Consider the following 6,066-nt stretch of genomic DNA (forward strand, 5'->3'; position numbering starts at 1 on the left):
TTTAAAAGCAATTGATTTATACAAAAATTAGTAAGAATTTGTGAAACAATTAAAAAATGAAATATTTTTTAGTAATTTAAAAAAATTATTATCTTTTGATTTTAATTTACTCGAAGATGTTCATAGTATTTAACTTATGATATATACACATCCTTTTTATTACAATTACACCTCATTTGTTTAAAAAGGCTAAAATTACTGACAGTAGAGCTCGAATCCACACACATACTTACGTGGAGAAATCTTAAGTCTTCCCCATAACTAATTGGACAAACCACCTACTTGTTCTTTTTGATTAGTTTTTAATACATCACAATGCGCTTCCTTACTTTTTTCTCTATCAAATAGAATATATGACCGTTTTGACCGAGTTTTTTTTATTCGCACATTTATTTTAAAGTTTCGTGTTGAAATAAAATCCCAACACTGATTAACATATTTTATTATCTTTTCATTTTAATTTATTCTAAAATCTTGGGAATATTTAAGTTAACATCATTAAAAAATACCATTATAAGATTTTAAAATTTATTTTTAATATAATTATTTATAAAAAATATTTTTAACCATCATATTCACCAAAAATATATTTTTAATTAAAATATATTTTAAAAATATAGTATCAGAATATTTATTATAATTTTAGTTATAATTTTTTATAATCTTTTGATTTAATATTGGATTTCTTTTGATTATAATATTTTAAAGCATTTTATTTGAAACATAAGTTAACATATTTTATTATCTTTTCATTTTAAATTATTGTAAAATAATTATAATATTTAATTATCATTCACTTACTTTATTAAAAAGTGATAAAATATAATTAATTTTAATTAATTTAATAAAATAAAAACTTTAAAATATATATCTAAAATCTGTAACAATTTTTTAAATACAAATATTTAATTAATTTTAATATATACTAAATTTAATATCATAATATTTATTATGATTTTAGTTATAATTTTTATTATCTTTTAATTTAATATTGGATTACTATACATAATTATGTATTCCCTTTAAACATACAAATACGTAAAAAGAAAAATACTTAATTTTATTTTACTAAAATATAGGCAAATCTAATTAAATAAACTTTATTTGATTCTTTTAATAAAAAAACTCTATTTGAAATAAATATGATTAAGAATATTTGATATAAAATCTAAAATTTATACACTTCATTAATTTTCTTAATTTTTAAAATTTGTATTTTTACTCACATATAGTAAGTATATGTAAGAATATGATAATTCGATTTCCATATGTTATGTTTCTTAACTAATTTAAAAAGTATTATCTAATTTTTTTAAAAAAACTTAGTTTCAAATTGAATTTTTTTGGACATAAACCCCCCAAGTTCCCCTAAACCCTAATAACACAACACACCGCAACAGAACACCGCAGAGGGTCCCCTCCTCGACGGCGTTCATGCTGGGCCTCCTCACGTTCCGGCGCTCACGTTCCGGCCCTCGTGCCTCAAGGGGATCTGCAGGTCCTATGCGATGAACATCTATGGGTGCAACGGCCTGGTGTGCCTCACGAAGATTCCGGCGGACTTGTCGAGGCCTTGCGGAGCGTGGCGGCGCCTTGGATGTCGACCCGGAGCACGGCGTCGCAGCCCTTGGCGAGCGCCTCGCGAATCTGCAGCTTGGGGACGCCCTTGTAGTTGCCGTAGACGAGCGCGTACTCGAGGAGCTCGTCGCGGTGGACCATGGCGAGGAAGTCGTCCTTAAAGACGAAGATGAGGGGCCTGGGGTCAGAGCGTTGGGCTTTGTCCAAGGTGGAGATGGGGACTGGTGAGGGTCTCCTAGCGTCCCCCATTTGTGAAGAGGAGAAGCTTCTGATTGTTAGGGTAAAACCCTAACCCTCTTTATTTTATTTTAATTTTTAATTTTAATTTTTTGTATTTTGTGAATTTGGTGTGACTTGTATGTGGGAATCTACGGCTGTGGTAAGAAATGATTACCTGGCACGACAAGGAAGTTGGTGGCGTTGGATAGTCTCGGTGACAAGGAAGGCCACGAGCCTCTGATGGTGCACGCTGGGATGCTCAATCTCTTCTCCACCGTTTTCGACACATTCCAAAATCAGGTTTCTTCGGTTCCAACTCCCATGCATAAATATATCTATTATATCTCACATTTGCTTGTTGGGTCTTTTCTGGAATGTAGTGAATGAATCTCTTTCCCTTTGTTTTATTCATTTATTATCTTTTACGATCTATGAAATTTCAGGTTATTGAATTTGTTAAGGGACATGTTAATGCATACACACCTCTCTTGGCCGGAAATTCAATATATGTTGATTTTCAATTTCTGAAGGTATTGATACTGCCATAGTAATTTCTAGATAGTGACTTAGAATAATTTGGTTGTGCCTTTCAATGAATAAGCTATTTTATGTTTGCATAGTTACCTCTAATATCTTTTGCTTTGCAGAATTTTCTTTTTGTCTCAAAAGATGAGGATTCTGTGATGAAAGTCATTGATTTTGGGCTATCTGATTTTGTTAGACCAGGTAATATCATTAAACCAATGTGAGTAGTATCCAAGTTATTAAATTTCTCATATATAGTTTCGTCTTACTCTTAGCTTTTGTTCATAATGCACTGGCAATTAAATTCAGTCATTTAATCGGCTGGAGGATAACCAAGGAAATTATTTGTACTGAATGATTTTGCATTTAAAATAATTAAGTTACGAGAAAATGTATTGTTAATTTCTACTTGTAATCTTTAAATTTTGTTTCTATACTTTTGTTTTTATCATAGAAATTGTTAAAGATTATAATATAATTATAATTATATGGTTGGAGGAGGATATTTGACAACAATATTTATTTTTTATTGTCTTATGGTAACAGGTCTAAGGTTTTTATTTTTATTAGCTTTTTTTGGGTTTTTTGTTCAACTTTGTTTGGTTTTAATTCGTAGGCTATGCGTGTGACCTATCGATATGGTCACAAAGAGATGGTTTGTACTTTGAGTTTGTGTTGAAAGACACCAAATCAACATGTTGTTTTATCCTTTTTGTGCTTCAATGATGAGGGGTTGCTAGTATATGCCGTATGAATTGTTCTTGTGTTTCCCTTTTCAGTGTAATTTGCTGCTAAATATCATATTGCCTTTTCTTCTTTATTTTTCGTGTAAATTCTTTAATCTTGTTTGTTGCTAGAGGCATGTGTGAGAAGATTGAGGTTCCGTTTTGATTATTGGGGCATTTTGTTCCTTGTTGCAAGCGGGCACTTTGAATTTATTTGATTGGAGATGTTTAGTTTGGTACTAATGTTAATATGTGCATTTTGATGGAAGCGATCAGTTTTGTTTAGAGGATATTGGATACAGGGAGGTTATTGTATATGTGTAAACCCAACGTACTTAGTTTGGTTGATTAACACATTATTAATTCTTATTTATCTAATGTTACGAGGACTATTGTATTCTTATTTATCAAGGATCTGTCCTTGGTGCAATGTCTGATCACTGGGTGCATGGTTATTGTTGTACCTAGAACTGAAAGATCCAACCAAACATGTTATATTCTTATAATTTGCTCCAGGGATTTTTTATTCTTTTCTTCTAATATGTAATTTATATTTTTAATTCAATCATTATATGTGGCAGTTAATATGTGCTATTATTGATTGAATTTTTCTGGTGTTTAATACTGAAAGTAAAAATTTTATTAAGCTGTTATGCTGTGCATTTTAATGAATGCTTTGGTTTGTGCATATGGTAGTTAATGAATGCTTTGGTTTATGCATCAGGTAGTCATTCCATTACACGAGCTAAAATCAGTGAATCCTTCATCAAACACGACCAATCCTGCTGAAAAGTACATCCAGGTGATCTCGGTAGACAATCATGAATTTTGGTTTATGGGTTTCTTGAAATAGAACTGTTGAAATGTTTATGCAGTCATATAAATTGAACAGCTGCTTAAAAAAAGAAATCCTCACAGAAATTGGAATAGCAGGATAGAAATTACTAGCAGTCTTTTTCATATTTGTCTTAGGTAGTTTATTAGCATGTTAACTCAAGATCAGTATGGCAACTACGTTGTTCAAGTCTTTTCGGGATTTGAGTGGAGGGTAAGTGTTTAAATTCGTTTCATTTTACTTATAGACTCATTTTTATTGCATGTAATTTAGTCAAAACTTCATTACCCTTTTCCAGCTTTGTAATGGAGTTAACAGATTGAGATTCATTTGATCCTGAGTATCGTTTCTTTTTTGTTTCAAATAAATTTTGGAATTTGATCATGCTCTTGTGAATCTGTGATTTTGAATTTTGTTGTATCTTTGCGTTGTTCCAGGAAAAAGTGTTGCTAAAATGCCTGAAAAACCTGACACGGATGATTGGCGCGTAGAGCGTGGCGTAAGTTTCAGGGATTCGTAGGAAAAGGAATTTGTTTATACGGGTTGAATTCAGGGAGGATGATGGTGATATTCGTAGGCAGCCATTGGAGGATGATGGTGATATTCATGGCCCAAGCTATACTTCCTTCTTATTTGTCTTGGGTGACTCAATCTTAATTTGATAATTTTCCCTTTGGTTATATTTAAATATTTATTTTATTAATTAATGATAGCTCTTGGTTTATTGCTTTGCATAGTGAAACCAAAATGTATTGATTGCCATAGAAATCTTAATTACAATTTTAATGACCATGGTATTGATGCAAGCTGGGATCTAAAATTTTACATCTGATGAAAATCAGTTTTTTTTTTTTTCAAAAATAAAATTATGTTTAGCGACCGATTTAGCGACCGAAAAGAAAATTAATTTTTTATTATAATAAAATTTAACAACCAATTTAGTGACCGAATTGAAAATTATTTTTAAAAATAATAAAATTTAGCGACCGATTTAACGACCGAATCAGAAATTATTTTAAAAAAAAAATACACTTGGTGATCGATTTCGCGACCGAAATAAAAATTGTTTTTTTAAAATAATAAAATTTAGCGACCGATTTAGCGACCGAAATTAAAAATAATTTTTTATTTTAAAAATTGTTAGCGACCGATTTAGCGACGGAAAGGAAAATTATTATTTAAAAATTTAAAAATAAATAACACATTTAGCGACCGATTTAGCGACCTCTTTTTCGGTCGCTAATTTGGTCCCCATATACTATGGCGACCATAATCATAGTGACCAATTAGCGACCGAAAATTTCGGTCGCTAATTAGCGACCACCAGTATTTCAGTCGCTAAACAACTTTGCGACCAGGGTTTTTGCAACTACTTCAAATCGGTCGCTAATTCGGTCGCTAAAGTAAATAGCGACCGATTTAAGTAATTTAGCGACCGATTTTTGTGGTCGCTAAAATCCTTTTTTTTTGTAGTGATATTTGAAGATTCAATAAAGCTCGTTCAAGAGGTATTTCAGTCAATCTTTTTCTCTCTCTTTTATTATTCATCTTTATCTTTTTTTTTTGTTATAACAAACTTCATAATGTAGATATTTTAAGGTTAATCGTTTAATTTATATTTTAAATATGTAAATAAATATTAATAAAGGGGATTCAATATTTAATTTATTAATTTTTATCATATTAACTTCATCATAGGGTACCGATTGAGGGCGTTGTAGGGGTGCTTAATACCTTCCCTACACGTAACTGACCCCTGAACCCAATTCTGGTTATCAAGGCCATTATTGGATCTTTAAAAACCTTTTCTTTTTCCAATGTTTTGAGTAAAATATTGGTGGCGACTCCATGAACCTATTTTCAAAACCATTGATTAAGGATTAGTCTGGTGTCCGGGCATTCCTTAATTAATGAGACTTTTAAAAGGATGTCTAAACCATAGGTCGCAAGATTGGAAATTTTCGGGTTGCGACATAGGTCACATTGATTCTTCTTGGAGTCTCCTTCCTTGTCATACTTCCAAGGAACCAAGAAGGATTTGAAGGTGTTCTTGAGGATTCACCAAGTGGAACCTCATCAAGTGGTATCAAGAGCATTCGATTCTTCAAGAGATAAGTTCATTTCCTTGTCTTTTGAAGTGTGGATCCGTGGTTCAATCTTGTGTTCATCTTGTGTTCATCTTGT

At 31.4% G+C, this 6,066-nt stretch overlaps 1 long non-coding RNA gene across 3 annotated transcripts; it reads left to right on the forward strand.

Moving 5' to 3' along the window:
* Positions 1-1,364: 1,364 nt before the first annotated feature.
* Positions 1,365-4,688, forward strand: LOC145959025 (uncharacterized). Of its 3 annotated transcripts, none has more exons than XR_014434631.1 (6): positions 1,365-2,097; positions 2,241-2,327; positions 2,445-2,523; positions 3,772-3,849; positions 4,020-4,095; positions 4,320-4,688. It is a non-coding gene; the product is annotated as an uncharacterized LOC145959025 (long non-coding RNA). The 3 variants fall into 3 exon arrangements; XR_014434632.1 differs by having other exon boundaries at positions 4,024-4,095; XR_014434630.1 differs by lacking the exon at positions 4,020-4,095 and having other exon boundaries at positions 1,366-2,097.
* Positions 4,689-6,066: the final 1,378 nt, after the last annotated feature.

This window comes from Cajanus cajan, chromosome 6, assembly GCF_000230855.2.
Source record: "Cajanus cajan strain Asha chromosome 6, NIPB_CcT2T_4, whole genome shotgun sequence".
NCBI classification, from domain to species: Eukaryota; Viridiplantae; Streptophyta; class Magnoliopsida; order Fabales; family Fabaceae; genus Cajanus; species Cajanus cajan.